Here is an 18,442-nt window from a genome sequence, read left to right as displayed (position 1 = left end):
AATCGGTTTCAGTCAGAGCTGCATGACTGGCACAGCTCCACCCGAAGAGCATTTCTGGGGTGTCTGCAGAGAGCAGGTCAGCGACAGGTAGAGAAACACAAGGTCACCCCTCTTGTTCTATGCACAGGCTCCTTGCATCCTGACATCCTGATCTGTTGGGAGAAAAATCATGTGCCCTTCCAGATGAGGCTCTGTTTGTGCAGACAGACCAAAACTCTGTGCTTGCCGGGACTGCACGGATACAACGGGGTCTGTGCTAGCGCAGTAGCTCCTGACCACCACTCCAGGTTGAATCCTAGCCAAAAACCCCTTGGCACAACAACAGCGTTACGGTAACATTGCCTGTTGTACAAAAGGGTTGTGCATTTTCCTGTGGAGAACTCTAAATTTTGTATACAACCTGGTTCCTCAAGACAGGGGGTGTTTTAATTGTCCCATAAGTAAAACCTTAAATATCAATTGCTCAGATGCCAATGATGTTAAAAATATGAACTGTCAAAATTTTAATATCCCAGTGACCGCAAGATACTTCACCGGTTATACACATGGATTTTGATGGAACTGCACCTGCTTCTGGAGCAGAGGCCCTTCCCTTAGTTAAACAAGGTATGAATTAATAAGATTAACATGGTGCTACTCTAGTAATATTTGCCCTTGTATACCACTCATGGATAGTATACAGCATGTGATATACTCCAGTCCTCTGCATGTTAATTCCAGGTCACAGTTTAATTAGCCCATGCATAATATATTTGATGGATCTCTATTTGTGATATGATTGGCTTTGTGTTGAGGGTTTAATTCAAGAATTGTTTCCTGTATCTCTGTTCTGGGCAGGGGAAGACCATGCTGGTCCTAGCAAAGGCACAGTAGCCTTTAGAAATCCTTTGCCAGTGATGGGCTGAGACGAGAAGCAGCAGTACCACGATCTTCCACATTAAACTCCCATCTCCCCAAAGCACTCTCTTAAGAGTCTCAGCCAGTCTGCGTTGCGTGCCTATGCATAGATACTGATCCCTAGTGATTTTAGCTATTTCTTTTCCAGCATGTAAACCCAAAATTGTTTCCAATGCAAATGTCCATCTTTGGACCACAGCTGAAGAGTGGCTGATTACTTTCCTATGAAAGTTAAACCTTGTGTCTTACATGGAAAATTGTAAGCACTGGCACTGAAGCTTTAAAATGTTTTACAGAGAATATTTTCAAGAACCAATCCTGTGAGGTCCTCTGAAGGAGTTACAAAAAGCTCACAAATATAAAAATAGTATTTTACTGGTCTGCCTTCTTTAATTTGTATCTTTTGTCTTGTATAGAGACATGGTCTCCTGACTCTGTGGTAATTAGGATTAAGATTTTAAATTATTCAAATTACTATTATTTGGTTTAAAAATCAAAAGTTGTTTATAGTCACAAAATAGGAATTAATCGCTTGTAAACATACATGTAATGCTGAAGTTTGTATCAATGTTTCTAATAAATTAAAGTCATCTAACCAGTGTACTTTAAGTACGGTCAAAGATACAAAGTATCACAAAAACAGAAATCTAAAGAGTTTGAGGGCATGATATAAAAAAGAGAAGTATATCCTTATAATTATTCAACACCAAACATTAATCCAATGAATAAAAGCACTAAGGGTTTAAAGTAATTTGGCTAGCACACACAAATCACTTTGCTACAATAATCACATGCTCAGCCTAATTGTGCACCTGATTCTAAAATAAACCTCACAGCTTAAAACATTAAGCAGAGGGTTAAGAAACTGATGCTGAGGGTGATAAGATACAATTATGTGTTCATTGTGTTTTAGATAGGGTTGCTTTAAATGTCACCACTACCTTTGTCTACAGCAATGCAAGAGCCAGACCGAACATGTTCATTGGACATACACTCTTTTTCTCTGATAATACTACAATTTGCATACACAGCATACTGACAGGGTAGCAATGGAAGAAAGAAACAGAACAATTAATTGATGTCATTTATACATACCGTAGGCTCATTTCATTTCTTTAATATCAATTTAAGTTAGTCCCCACTACTTTTCTGCATTTTTGTGGTCACTAGTGGCATTTCTTTCTCAGACAATATTGTCCTTTACACAACCTGTGCCTTGAAAAGGTCTGCAGAAAAAAACCAAGCCATCTACATTTCTGAAGATGTGCTTTCCCTCTTTACAATTACAAGTTGCCACTGAGGATACACTTTAAATCACCTTTCTCCAGTTAGAAACCATATCTTTGCTTCACTGTTTTCAGATTCTTCTGTACCATCTTTGTTCCAAAGGAGTGCCACCTGTTTCCAATAGCAAAATACTTTATTAGTCAATTACTATCAATTAACCTTCAGCAACCACACACTGCATTACAAAAGGATTATGAATGTAGATCAGATCACAGTCCATCACAGGGAGGGAATTAGGTGTATACATAATCAAAGTCCATTACACCATATACTGTGTGTAAATTACCACAGCAGCGCAGCATTAGTGTTTTCACTATATCTGAAAAACCCTTGGTGCATACTAATACTTGCTGGAGCTTCTCATGCAACGAAGGGACCTAGCAGTAGTTAGTCTAAGACCTATGGTATTAGAATTTAACTGTATTTTTTTTCTCCTGTCTTTCATCCACATCTCATGTCAAGACATATGCATTTCTTGTGCCCAAAGATAAATATTCTTCCCCACAAACAAACAAAACCCCAATCTATTAATGAAAATTATTTACTTTGGCATAAAGAATTATGAACCTGAGATCACAGAAGGAGTTATTTCACTGCAGAAATGAATCCTATGTTGTATTACATACTATGCATGCAGAATTCCTAGGTTTCTCCTTAATTCCCATGTTTTCTTGGTATTCAGATGTCACATTTTCTTTCTGTTCTTGGGTCTGGCAGATCAACAACTATGACTGAGTTTGTGGTCCATCCTGATTCCAGTGCCATGACAAACCTCCAGCGGCAGTGGTGCCACAGCTGACAATTAAAAACATAACAACTTACCGTTGAGAACTGGCAAGGGATGCATCAGCGATCCAACGCTCCTTCGTTTCTAAAATGCTGCCTCAGCTCTTAAGCTGCATGATCCCTGTTAACACCAATACAGATTGGGAAGCTGAACTCAGATGTAATGATTGCAAGCTCTTAGAGATCATAGCCCTGTTACCAGACACCAAACTGAATGGACTGCAGAAACAAGTGACAGCAAAAATGTTATTAACTCTTCCCAGTAGTCACTGCTTTGAGATACAGATTCACCCCAATATTCTCTCTCTCTCTCTGGTCTTTTGTGACAAAACAACATGCATGAGAAAAATCACGCTTTCTCTCCAGCAACAGATTTTTGTGCCTACAATTGTCTTTTCTTGCTCTGTTTCACTCCTAACATTCCTGTGTTTCCCCAACTATTTGTAGTGTTGGCTGGTCTAAAGAAAACTGAAAATCAAATGTGGTCCCCTAAGGAGTCATTTTAAAGTAACAGGCTTTCTCTATTAATAAACTTGCTGTTTAAAGGCTAACCCAGACTTGTGGAAGCCAGGGACAAAGTTCACTGAAGCCAATGAGGCCTAGATCTGTCTTATGTTCACAAAGCCTTACTGTGTTTTGAGGCAATACCAGATGCTTAGATGAGAATTGCCATTTCAAAGAGACATGACCTGGGGACGTGTCTTAGAAGAACCTCTCCCCAGGCTTCCCCGTTATGATTTGGGCATCTTAAAGTGGGAATGTGTCTATGTTCTCACATGTACTATCGTCTCTTAATCTTCAAAAGCAAAACCAAACTCCATCATTGGACCTGATCCTGGCAGACTTAAGGCGAATATGTTTTTCCATCCCACCACACACTTGTGGCTTCTGCAGTCATAACTTATGTGTAAGTACGCAAGTGTATGGAGACAAATGAACTACATTATCACACCAACCACACTGACCTAACCCCTGATGAACACAAGCCAGCAAAAGGAAAAAAACACTGTATTTCTTAGGAAAATTCTGTTTCTTAAGGATCAGTTTCATTTTATCAAGACATTTTTGTTTCTGAAGGAAGAAGCAAAAACGCAATTAGAGGAAAAGGCCTAATATCAATGTCATTTGTATGGTTAAGAGGAGGTAATATAGTGTTCCGTATTTAATCCTACTCCTCCCTGTCTTTCCAGTATAGTGCAAACGAGAAAATGAAACTTTGGTAAAACATCCACAAGCTTCATTAAGTTGTAGCACTGTTTAATTAATAGTAGAGTTCTAAGTTGCACTGTCGTCTGCTCTCTCTTCCTATGAGGTTTCTAACAGGTCTCCCTAACAGGAGCTGAAGAAACAAGGTTAAAGAAATGCAATGACAACTCAGACTGTGAATTTTGGGTTGTACTTTCAAACCACTCGGTACAGGAAAAAAAAAAAAGAAGTGTTTTCCACACTTTCTGTTGGTTTGCAGCTTTGTTCTTTCTGCAATGCCAACACATACAAAACCCAGTTCTGAAATCCTCTGCCTCTGGTTCTTGATCCCGTTCTTTGCCTTGTGCGTTCCCTGTTCCCTCCGCTTCCTCCACACTGTGGCCAATCCAACCTCTCACTGCCTCTTTCCTCCCCAAAACCATTTCACCCTCGGGCCCTGCCTCCCTGTCCTGGTCCTTCCCATGAGTAGCTGAATGGAGGCTGGCCCTTGAAAGCATCCCAACATGTTACATCCCAGTTGCACAGTGCGTTCTCATGATAGTGCTGAACACACCTGTGGCAGTCAATGTGCTGCACAGTGCGTAACTGGAAGCAGAACAGTGGGTTTGGGGAATGCAATGTAGGTTACAGAGGCTACTGTTTAACAGAGGTAGTTCCCACGCCCCAGCTGACGTCCCTGTGATCCATGACAATGCCCACCGAAAACCAGCACAGCGATGCCCTTGCTGCTGCTGAAGTCAAAGAAATTCCCACCTGTTTCGGGGGTGCCAGTTCAAGGCTGGGAATCCAGTGTCTACTTAATTAGAGCCCCATTTGCCAACTGCCTAAACTGGCTTTCCAGACCTGCATTCCCGATTTACACCACTGTAAATGAAGGAAGGAAGAGCTATGTACTCAGCCACTTGGTTGAAAGCTATCCATAGTAGACCTACAAAAATAGATGACTAATACTGAAGAATCTGATGTATGTAAAATCAATTCCAATGTCAGGAAGTGTCCTATATGCAATGTACACACAACATACAACACTATATACAACGTACACCAGGCTTCAGCCTGCAAAGAAACTGGGCAGAAAATAACTTTTCTCCTGAAGTCCCAGCATGTGATGCACTGTCCATTGTCTTCACACACGGGTACTTTGGTGTTTACATCCCAAAGGCATGGATGACAACAGAACGTATACAGGAGCCTGTACAATAATGCTGCTAAAAGCTCTGAAGAGGAGTCTCACAGATCGTGCAATGCTCTAGCGTATCGTTCAGCCATACAGAAATACGTTATAACTTTATTCCAGAATGAAAACCGCTAACTTACTTTGGACATAATCCTTTCTATAACCTGTCCCCATGAAATTATTTCACTACTACCTTGCTCAGAGCATTCGTCTCTTTATTACCCATAATTATTTCGATGTGCTCCCTTTTGCCCTTTTATTTCCACTAAGACAGCTATAATTACAAAGCCGTTTCTTGTCCTAGACATCCTTGCATCACTAAGAGCAGTAGACCTCCACCAGGCTAGGTTGTTAATCTTACCCATAATGACAGAACTTGTAATATTCTAGAATCAAATCCATTTTACAGCTCCTTTTACAGCTCTAGGGTTAGTTGTAACAGTGACAGCTCCTGTGAGATGAGATTAGATTAATACATTTTTTACTAAGCATGTAGAGCATTTGTTCTGATAAGGTTTTGTGGTAGTTTTACTGTCTTCCATGACTTGATTTTTGGTTTTTATAACTACAGTACTGCACACAGTGGTGCAAAATATGTTAGTTTTCGTACTGATGCCTGAGAAAAAAATGCTTCCCTGCACTCTCTTTTTTCTTGTCTTTTTTTTTTTTTTTTTAAAACTACTCAGAGACTTAAAAAGTCATTATGAAGGTTTCAGTTTTAATTCTTCTTAAATCTGGTCTACAAGAAGAGATGCCTCTTATAGATTTCCTGACAGCTTAATGACCTGGACTTTTAAAAATGTTTTTTCTTTATTAGCTATGCTGGAAAGGAAACCAACATCAGCACTCCTTCTAAGGGAAAGAAAAAAACAAACCCACACCTAAATGGGGATTGGACATAAGGAATTTTGTAAGTCTGAATTTAATACGCTTGTTTTCAGTGGCAGGCAGCTTTAGGAACCAATTATACATAACTTAAGTACATTGAAATTGCCGCTGTGACTAACATTTATGGGGTGTGATACGAATAAAAGACCAGCCTGGATTTTGAGCAGACGTGTTCTAGGCAGCAGATCTGAATCTCTTTGAACTTTGGGGGAAATAGATGCAGGCTGACACTTGTGGCTTTGGTTCATCTCCACAAGGTTTCACAAAACCAGAATATCAAACCCAATTTCCTCAGAAATTGGAGATGCTCTGATCTACCTCTGAACTTCATGGAGGCAGTAAGTGAGTAAGGTTCAACAAGTGGTTTACTGAAGTTCAGTGCAGGATTTGAAAATTAGAAAACACCATCCCAAATGTAAAAAAAAATATTTATGGTTACACAAGCAAGAAAGTTTGTGGTTTATACAGGGCAGAGTGTGTGCAAGTGTTACAAGGAGGTGTGAGAAAGCTCATTTTAGATATCATGTACTTTCTTTTTACTGAAATCCTTTTGTGAGATTTTTTTGTGTATCGTAATTTTAATTAACAAGATCCAGACACTATTAGCTTTACTGGAACTTTTCATAGCTGTTGTATTTGAAAACATCAGTGTTAGTGCACTGATGCAAGCAATCCTTTTGACTCTGTTTCCTAGGACTATTCCCTTAATCAGCATAATAACATCATTGGACTGGCTATTATTCATCTGGAGAAAATCCTATTGATTTCACTGGTGTAGTATTAGACTTTGAACATTTACAGACGCTGGATTATACTCCTGGCAGCTTCTTATGGATCTCTCCCATCCTCCTCTGGTTTCCGCCCTCCACAGAGCTTTCCTCAGTAGACCCATGTCCTCTATAAGGGTTTCACCCAGAAGTCTTCACCCAACCCATTAGAGCTCAGGGGTCCTTTGGGATATGAGTCAGGCCAAAAGGCAATCAAAGGTTGTTCTAACATCTATTACTTGAAATTGTGCCTTGTTATGTTGAAGAGTCAATTAGCTGTCAGACAGGCAATTAAATGAACCTATGTTGTGTCTCATTAAATCAGATATGAAGCAAGGAATGATTTTTATTTTTTTTTTTTTTACAGACAAAGATTATCCTGGTCTAAAAATCACCTGAGAAGCTTCCATGCATAAAATTTATCCTGGAGCTATTTGGGATAAGATTGCCAAAATGTTACGTGTCCTTTGACTCATTGACATTAATGAGAGCTGAGTGGCTGAATCTTTATGCTGCTTAGAAATTTGGGATCATGGGAAATGCATGTCTCAAATCCATGAAAGCATAGTATTGCATGTATTTTAATTGCTCTGTTAGCACTTACTCATCAAGACAATGCTGAAACACAGGAGTAAAGAAGGTAATCCTTTGGAGGAGTGATGGACAATTCCTTGTACGGCTGCAGCAAAAGCAGTTCACAGAAACAGTGAAAGCTGTTGAACTGTCAGCACATTTGACCAATGGCTGCCAAGATGGATACTGATACAGGAATGAAACATTTATGAAATTCAGAATTTTCACAAATTTCACAGGATCCAATTTAGAGGATCCTCAAGATGTGACTTTAATAAAATATCTGAAGTCTCACTGACGACCATACCATGCTTCCTGAATACCATTTATTGGAAACAGTTTGTGTTTCCAATGACTTCAGGCTCCAGCAGATGTAAAACCTAATCAAGAAGCAGGTACCAAGAAACTGGGAATACCATCAGAGGAATGTGGAAGGAAGACAATACTATAAATTGTAATTTAATGTAAAAGTAAGAAGAAAAATAGTATTGAAAAGGTAGATCTGCACTACTCTTCCCTCTTTATTTTAATTATTAAAAAAGGGGGGAGGGGAGGGAAGACATCTAGAAGTCTCTCTTGCCTGCCAGTTATTTCTAGTAGTTTCTGGTTATAGGCTTAACAAGCCCCAGCTGACTGATAGGGACTGAAAACAAATAACACAGCTACAGCAAGTAATTAAAAATGGCTAACTGGGCTTGTTTGGCCACTTGTTTGTTGCAGATGTCTGTTTTTAAGCTTTTTCACTACTTTGGTTGTAAAAACACGTGTTCTAGAGGCAGGAAATCTGCCAGGGTGACTGACAGGGTCCAGCTAGTCAAAGAGGTCTCCATGTGCCCATACATTTTTCAAGACTCATTTCAACCTGTATCTGTTTCAGTATTGAATTATCTCCATTTGGCTGTTAATGAAAATCTGATATAAAAGGCAACTTCTCAGGAAGCAAACACAAACCAAAGACATCGATCTGGGAGTACGGCAATGCATGGTATGAACATCACATCCCTCCGGTGGGAGGGAACCAGCCTCCCCAAACCCCGAACTCCCTCCCATGTTGCTTCAGGGGCAACACAAAAATGCCCTGACCCTTACCCTCAGAAGGTTGTAAGGTTGTCATCTAGCCCTCAAGGATTAACTCAGACTGATTTATCTCTCACTGTGCTAAGAGGGGCTCATGGTTGTTCCTGATGTGCTGTTTTAATGCCATGAAATAGCATTTACCTCACCTGTACCTTGCAGCTCCTCAGCGGTTCTAGGGGAGTTGCAGCAGCAGGATGCAAGTCTCCATTGCTCTGCTGGATTGCCAACCTTCCCACCAGAGGATATCCAATGGAAGAGGCAGAAATGCCGCTTTCGGAGGCTTTTTGCTTTTCTTACAGGAATCCTCAATCTGACAGTCAAGATAAGAGAGCTGTATATACATGATATAATAATCTGGCATTTCTGTGAGTAACTCAGGTCTTGCTAGTATTACAATAGACTTTGTTATCTGCTGGAAGTTATTGCAAATGCCATGTAAAACAGTGCTCAGGCAGGTCACTTTTTTCCATTTTGGGCTTTAGCCACCCTATCTACCAAAATGTTTTGTGACAGGTTCCTTGGCAAGTAAAATTTACCAGTCCATGGTAAATCTGTGGAGAATGACAGCTAGGAGAAACACAGCACTTTGGTGAGCTTTTAACAGGAAGGGCTAAGGCAAATACGTGAGTTACCTGCGGGAGGTTACCAACGCCAGAGCTTTCCATCTGAAGCCCGCAGCTTTCTAGCATGCCCAGTGCATGTGGTCACAGGAGTTTCCTGGGATCCCTGTTTTGAGGAGCAAGGCAGGAGCTCTGTAGATCTTGGAGTGAATGCAGCAAAATAAGAAAAATGGGTGGTATTATTTCAAACCATTGGCGCACTGGTTTGCTAGGTACTGCGCCAATAATCGCATGCACCTGAAGTGGTGCCTTTCCAGGCAGAGGCATGGACTGTCAAGCTGTTTAAAGGTAGGGTATGAGCTAAGGGATTGAGAAAACATGGTGATACAAGTGCTCCCAAATCCCAGGTGCAACTCAGATTGATTTTTTTTTTTTTTTTAATAATAAACATAGTTAACTCTTAAAATTGGAGGACTCTGGTTCCCATTGTTGTAGGTAGACATTGGAATTTCATGAAAGACGATTACAGAAATTAGAGGACAAAACTCTCCCTCCCAAACTGAACTGGACTCGTATGAGTAAAAAAATTTTAATTTTGTGTTTCCTCTTTTGCTTGTGAACAGTGGAAGCTGCTTTTGCCCCTCCAGCCCGAATGCAGAGCTGCCCAGTTACACTGGGGTTGGCTGAGGCTCAGAGAAGGGTTAAACCTGTGTGAAACCCCTCAGCATCCCCCCTCAGCTCCTTTCCAAAATGTATTTCACTTCTGTATATTTCTAGTCATACTAAAATCAAACAGCTCTTTAGCTCCATTAGAAAGACAAATTCAGTGAGAAACCCAGCTCAGTTTTAAGACTGGGGATTTACATAGAGTCACATCATACATTCAGATGAGCTTATAAAATGCATGTAATTTGGCCATCATATTTCTTCCTCTTTTTATCTCATGCTTATATGATGTCAAGAAAAATTTAGAAGACACATAGGCAGATTTTAATGATGTGTTCCTCAGTCTGTGGTCTCTGCTAGTATGAAACCTCTCACAAGCTATTGCTCTGTTTAGCATGCACGAGAGTTTCTTGTGTACCATTGGTAAGTCACTACGTTGTTTCCAACCTTGTATGACTTGGGTTTCTAAATGCAAATGTCTTAGTATACTAACTTTGCAGTTGTTTCCTTCTATCCTCAGAGTAATCTTCAGATTAAGAGTGAAATGAAAAATCAGGAAAAAAACTGTCCCTCATCTGCTAAAAAGTAAGCCTTTCACTGCTAAGATTGTAACTTTTAATTAGGCAAGAAATAAATATATGAGAGCTGGGCAGACTATAAAACTGTAATTACCTTTTAAAATTACTGCTAACAAGCAAATTAGCCGCAGCATGGACTAACAGCAGATCAATAGCAACAGTAAAACTAAAAAGATTTTGCTGATCGCGTATTGTCTGTGGATGCAAACTGTAAAAGAGGTCCCCGCAGGCCTCACAAAAATAACCTACAAAAGAATGAGACACAAAGGGTATCGAGCTCAAAGATGCTTCAGTTTCCCTAGGTGGTGAGCGCTTGTCCCATCAAACAGCCTATTAGTCACAAACTCTACAACCAAGAACTCTCAGGCCTCTTGAGGTCTCCTGTCATCTTGAAAGAGGTAATACCAATGAGAGGCACTAGTTCCTCTTGAAGCATGTTCAGTTTATTGTTTTTCAATGGCTCAAGCAATTTATGATGGTGATGCTGCCAACACATATAAATAAGTTTGTACATCCACTCTTCAGCAAAGGTTTGGAGGCTCACTGCAAATTAGTTAACTCGGAGAATTAAAAAAATAAGTGGGCAGAAGCTTTTGAAATCACAAGATTTTGCCATAGAACGACAACAAAAAAATCTTTTCTTCACCTGCTTTAAGTTATTGGCTGACATATCATAGCAATGGCACATTTACAGGTGTTTTGTATGGTTGTATATTTCATAAAATAATTATAACTTCGCTGCATATGACTTTGCTATAGCATACTTTTAGTTCTTTCTGAAAACTCTGAATAATACAGCTATGTTTTGTAAAAATGCCCATTTTTCAGTACCGAATACTAGCAAGGTTTGTATTTGAAAAGTGAAAAATGTCTCTCTGAGATACCTGAAAGTAGGATTTCCTTTTTTTTCTTTTACTCACTATCCACTGTACCCCAAATAATGCAAACAGAGAAATAATCTCACTGATAATACCTGTTTAGGTATCCAATGTAGTTGATACATTTTCAAGAGCTATGTTTGTATGTTTTCATATGTATACATTTTAGGCTTCATGCAAACCATAACAATAGGTTTATTTTAGAATAAGTTGAGCAGCTATAACACAAAATACCCTCTGTGAATATGTTTGCTTATCAGCAAAGCAATAAATCATCTTAGGAGATCTTTCAAATAGGATGTGAACTGCAATTAACAGTGCACTACTTATATGATTACTGTCTGAAACTGCACATACAGCACCATCATTTTAGGGGTAAAGATGTGTTGTATGACAATGCTTCACCGTCTTCCTAATATGTAGCCATTGTGTCTGTGAAGGCTGAAAGGAAGGAATAAGGCTGATATTCATGATCGTAAATAATGTCTGTTCTATTATTCTAACTATTCATTTACAGCCATCCTGCCTATTATTATGCTATTAATTAGTCAGAGTATGTTTTAAGTGGCTGTTCTATCAGTTGTCTTTCTTTGTACAGCAACAGAAATCAATGTGTCTTCAATACAAAGCCCAATCAGCATTCAAAAAACTCCTTTTAATTACCTTCATTGAGTTGTATGTTGCGTTCCAGAACACCAGAAATACTAAATGCTTTCAGCTTCACCAGATACATTCGAACAAAGATGATTCACTGTAAATAGCTTTTAGACAATTCATCACTCCAGTATTTGAATCCATGCACTAAATGGGAATCCTGTAGAAAAAAAGTAGTGTGTGGTCATATATTCAAAGATAGTGGTCATATATTTAAAAATATTACTTTTCTGGTGACACACAAGGCAACATTAATTCTGTCATTGCTACATTTTGAGCACTTGTCTTCGCAAACAAAACAGAACATACATGTATTTGCATGCTTTCCGTGTTTTAGACCCACTGAGGAAGCATAGTATGGGTACAGTAGCTGCAGTCAGAAAAGAGACTGTAATTTTTAGAAGACACACATCCTGTAGAAAGCTGCCCACCCAGACATGGCAAGAAATGGCTTCAGTCGACTGATCCCCTCTTTTACTCTGGATAAGGCTCGTACCCTGCACAGAATTGATGTGGACAAGATGGCTGTTCCTGATGGCACTAACTCTGCCCCCCATGCTGGCAGCCAGGGTGGTGGTGGAGCAGCATCCAAGAGGTGCTGCAGGACCAGCTAACGCAGCAGCCAGGCTGTGAAGATAAACTCGGGACATGGCACTGGGGGGCACTCCCCAAGCATCCACAGACCCTGCGGGCTGGAGGAGAACCCTTAAAACCTGGTCAGGCATCCCAGAGCCTGTTAAAATTCATGGTGAGGGGAGAGGTGGATGAACTAGAAGAGCGCAAGTGTCCTGTGGATATGAAAAATGCTGACTAGGTCTCAGTCAGTGGGGCAAAAAATAATTGTGAATCAGAGGCTGGTATTGCCTCCACCGCATTATTCAAGGTATGCTTCATTTCATTTTTAATATAAATATCTGTGTTACGCTGTGTGCCTGTGGTTTCATATTCCCAAGAGTGAGACTGGGGAAGAAATACCTGTAAAGGTGACTACAGGGCTTAAATTTTAAGTCCCTAAAGCCTGGGAGCTTTAGGATGGGCTTGAGCCATATGTTTTATTTATTTTAGGAAGGGTCCCCTAGACATGTTATTGAACCAGCCTTGGTTACTGTTATTGATATCTGACATAAGGTTATACTTAATCACTAACATTTAGTACCACTGCTATGAGGAATCTGAAAAATCCAGTCTGACCAGCCATTATGGGAAATCCTTTCCAGACCCCAACAGGCAACTGCATAAATAAAGCACACAGCAAAATATCAAACCAATGAATAAGCTGTCATATAAACAAGCCAAACAAGCTAGTAAAAACCACACTAGCATGTAAAGTAGTAGAACAGAGATCTATGCCATCAGAATGAGACATACGAACCAGGACAGCAAATGTGCTTTCTTACAAGGAATCAGGCGATGGAGGAGAAGACAGAACAGCTGAACTGGAGGCTCTGACTCCCTCTCTGCAGCCACACACTAGAAGCAATAAGCAGTAACTTTTTAAAAACAGCAAAGGAGCAAATATGTGTTTGTAGTGTAGGACTTGGAAATGAGTGGCAGAACAGAGAACCCCCCCTTTCTTGCCTATAGGAGTTTGGTGGAGGGTTTTTTTTACTATTTCTGTGTTGGACCCGTGCATGACCCATTCAGCAAGTGGGGTTTCATCTTTATCAAATTAATCTGAGTGCAGATTTCAAAAGCTGGCAAACATTTCCATGGCTTTGTAACTACTGAACCTATACCTTCCAGTGCAGAGAGGGAGATTTTAGAGAAAACCGTCACCCTTCATGGCCAGTTGAATATTACATTTTACTTTTTCATCTCTTCAGGAGACAATGACACTATAAAGAGGAACAGAACTGAACAGGTAAGTGACCAGTTCAGCAAGTACTACAACTCTCCACCACTTGTGAAAATTAAAATCTGTTTGTTACGCATTTTCAAATTTTAAGAAGCCAAGGAATTTTTCATTGCTGGATAAAAATTGATCCTCATCCTAGGTCAGAAATTGAAAGAGAATAATCTCACATTACTAAGTCCCTAAGAGTCAGAAGCGTGAAGTCGAGTCCATACTGTTTACACCAGCAAAGTACTTAGCCCAGTAAGCTTAGCCCAGCCCTGTGTATATACTCACTCCCACCACACAGGTTCCAAATTAGCCCTTTTCCAATATATGTATTAAATACCATTTCTTTCTCTTCCAGCTTCAATGTTGCTGAATCTGCATTCCAGCTGAGACTCAAAAGATGTTATATCCATTTTATCCTTTCTGAGAATACGAGAGAAGTCGAAATCATGCAGATCATGTACACCACAGTTACATTAAAAAAAATTAACAGACTAGTAACAGATGCTTTAATCACAGTATTGCATATCGTAACCATCCCTTTTTCCCACAAGCTAAGTCAGTAATTACTATGTATTTGCATGGGGGACTCATATCTTAAACATGTGGCTGTAATGACAGTTTTTTGTCTTACTTTTCCCCATTAGTGTTGCTACATTTTTATTTTTAAAGTAGAAACAAGAACCCACACAATGTCTAAAAAAACACACACTGAAGTATTTTCTAAGAAATTAGTGGGCAAATCTGTCAATGGAAAGTTATTGTGTGCCGCTGAGTGTGGTTTTCAAAAATAAAACCATCTACGAGATTTGTAATATTGCTCATGTGTACTCTACTCTTCCTCCAAAAGGAAGCTATCTAACTCTTTTTAAGGCTAAGTTTCACAAGAGTATTTTTTTAATTCTCACACAGAAACATGTTTGGTTTGGGAATAAAAAATTAGTTACTTGACCTGTCATGATGGATCAGATGTCTGAGTCACTACACCACGCTCATTTCAATTGAAATCAAGTCTCTGCAAAAAGGGGGAAATACCAGTTTAAATGCACAGCTCCTGGTTGACAACCTCCTTACCTTATTTCCAGCAGGAGGCAGTGGCAGGAGCTGCACAACATTGCAGAGAGCCAGAGAACAAAGGTTGTCTCTTTGTAGTTCTGCCATCAAGTTTTATGCTCTTCTTCATTATTCATCTCTAATCCAAACTCCCAAATGCCTGTCTGATTGCCAAATGATAGTTAGGAGCCTAAATAAGCTCCAAAAGGACCTTCTGAGCATTTCATTTTCATCCTTACATCAAGTAAAATTCCTTGACTCAGTTCAAGACCAGTATGTGGAAAGACAGGGTGAATACAGGTTGATGAAATAGGTTGTTGATGAGTCAATTACAGAGAAGAGGAGTTCATGAGGAAGTGGATAGAGGTTGTACAGATAGGAAATGAAAACAGAAAGATGTGGGGAGGATGCCAAATGTTGAGCAAATAGTAACCTCTTGTTTCATTTAATTATTTTGCTTTGGTATTATTTTTTCTATTTCAACACTAGGATAAAATAGGGGAGACAGTACTCTATCTACCCTTGTCAGGGTCAGTTGTTGTGGCTTGCGGTAGATTACAACCACCTACCTCTATTTGACCTCTTTGACAATCTCAGTTGGAAGTCATAGTTTATTACAATCACAGAAGTAAGTTGAGAGCATCACAGAAATGACTAAGTTTGATTTAAACTGGTTAGCATAGGTCCCTGAAGTGCAGACCTTAGACACCCATGACAACAAGGAGTTTGGTATCAACTGCTCACACAACTTGGCTACTTGTCAATGTGTGAATATCCTTGAAGAGTCATAAACAAGGTCAGGTAAGTGGTTTCCTACATGTGTTGTGGAACTTGTGCATAGCAGCTGTCAAGGTTTCCCAGCCCAATCTTGGACTCGGCAAGATGTCACCAACTGTTCAGCTTTTGACTCAGTTGATCCTGAGCAATTCTTCTGCCCTTGTAGTTTTTGTGGCTCCTCTGCACCTGGTTCTTCTTTTATCTCTTCTTTTTTCCTTCAGTTGTCCTCTTTGGCAGGAGCTTTCTCATCCCTTTTTTCAGCTTTCTGTGGACAGCCTAGATAAAATCTCTCCAGGCTGTTGGCATACACATCTACCTTTCTGCTTCAGAGCTCCCAGCCAAACTAAAATTTAACTTTGTTGTTCTGACATTGTCTCTGATATGACAAGCCATCATCTCAATATGGCTAAAATAAAGATCCCCCTTTCTATTTTCTCAATCATTTCCCACCTCTTAGCTTTGAACAGGGTATTTTTTCCTAGATATCTCTTCTTTACATTCAAGTCCTGTGCCTGCTTTCTACAACACATAGATAGGATGCAGGCTTCCCCATCTGCCTGTACAATGAAACTTGGGTATCTACCATATCCGTGGCCAAAGCAAATACAAGTTTGACCAACAAATATCCACCCAGATGAATATTGCTGCTAAGATCATTTTCCTACCTCATTGCTTTGCCAATGGCTGCTTTCTCTGTGCGTTCACCTTCTCTGCAGTGTTGGACATAAGCCATTTGTCTTTGCTTTCAGAGCTCTTTGCCACCACCTGTGTCCATTCATTATCAAATGATTGACTTCTGCCTTGGGTCTTCAGTCTGCTCCCAGCTCCAGCCTATCTCATATTCCTCTTAGGCATAGAAATACATATCTTCATACTTCCTACCATACTGCACATAGAGTTACCCATAAATACCTGTGAAATTACTTCCTTAACCTCCTTCCAATACATCTTTAAAGCTCTCCTTGACAGCAATTACTTTGGGGACATGCTCTACCACTGAACAGGGTGCTGATCCTTGTTTCCCAGTGCTCCCTCCTCTGTCTGCATCCATCCATTTTCTCTCTTCTGGTACTTGGATATTGGAAACGCTTGACTGCAGGGATTCGTCTATTGTTCTCTACTGGTACAGCAAGTAGTCAAACAGGTTCCTGGCCCATGACTGGTGTCTGATTCATGATGGCAGTAAAAATAAAAAACAATAACAATAAGAAACAATAATAATAACAGGAACAACAATAATAAAAGAACCTAAGAAGGCTTTAGGTATTTAATACTAAACACACTTCATTGCAGTTTTCTGGAACGTGACATGAAAAAGCACTAGCAATGGCAAGGAAGTGGGGGGGGGCAGGGAGACAAAGCCAAGTGAAATAAAAATCATGTCCTAAAATGATATTTTATACTTGCTTTTTAAACTAATTCTGGCCACTAAAAACAAAACAAAACCAAAACCCCCACAATCCAAACAAACAAGCAAGAGCTAAAAGCAGGGAGGAAAAGAAACAGTCATAGGAAATGAGAGGGAGACATGCAGATGACACACAGCATGTCAGACAGAAATAATAATACAAAGCCAGGAAATTGTTGTCCCCTAGTGATGACTTTGGCCCACAGTCATGCATAGCACTGCTTACCCCACCTTCTAATATCGTTTGGATAGTTAACTGTAATGCATGCTATACTGTTAGTTTTTATATTTCTATTTACTCCTTTTTATATGAATTCCACTTGCAGAGCTCAAGGAAAATACATCTTTCTGCAATTACTTCTTTAAGATGGATGCTGTCTCAGTCCAGAACTAGCTCACTTTTATTGCCTTTCACCTCCTCATCTCTGACATCAGTGGGAAATAACCATCTGTGTAACTACCCAAATACATCTGTGAGAAAAAATCTATGTCAGAAAATAATATTACACTCCTGACCAACATCCCCTTAAGCAAGGAAGTTCGGTGACACAGATGTCTCTCTGTCCCTCCTCTCTGCGCCCACACAAGAGGGTTGGGTTGGAGACAGATGAGAACCTGGCTTTGAATGCTTGACTTGCATGAGGCTTCTTCGGCTTTGCTGGCACCTTTGTCTCTGGTGTTTACCTTGCAGCTTGTCATGTCCCTTGTGTCTGTCTCTCAGAGCAGATGCTAAGAGATTTTTTGTGAAAAAGTCTTGTGGAATTTGCACTCATTTTTTAATGCATGAATTTTGAAGTTTGGGTGTTCTTCTGTTGAGTTTTTTGTATACTTGGCTATTATAAAAAAAAAGCTAGGAAAAGATGAAAATAGCAAATAAAAAAACCCTCAGGCTCACTGACAGATTTCTAGAATAATGTATTGGCTTTAGGTTTAAAACTGGAATGTTTCACAGTAGCATTAATATGGCAAAAAAAGCAAACCCAAACAATTCAAAGGACATTAACAGTTGATGTACAAACATACATTTAAGAAACATCAGGAATTTTGGACTAAATAAAAGCAGAAGTAAGGAGAGACAGCTGGGAGAGGGGAACAAGAAGGCTTGAAACTTGGTGCCAACAAATGATAAAGTACAGTTTTTACAATCCTACTTTCTTTATTCTCTATTCAAATGAAAAAAAGCATTTTGCTACTGTCAGTAACGTTTATGCACTGACTAAAGCTAAAAACACACCGGCTGTGAAATCTAGTTTTTTATTCAGCACAGCCTGTGTAAAATATATGCAAAAAAACCCAATGCATTGTGCTCAAACTTAAGTTTCTTTTCAAAAAAATGTAAGACGCTGACCTTGCAACCTTTCTGCATGAGT

Source organism: Nipponia nippon, unplaced genomic scaffold (genome assembly GCF_047370975.1).
Source record: "Nipponia nippon isolate SJK-2023a ecotype South Korea unplaced genomic scaffold, ASM4737097v1 scaffold_6, whole genome shotgun sequence".
Lineage (NCBI taxonomy): Eukaryota > Metazoa > Chordata > Aves > Pelecaniformes > Threskiornithidae > Nipponia > Nipponia nippon.
Note: the sequence above shows the minus strand (reverse complement) of the source record.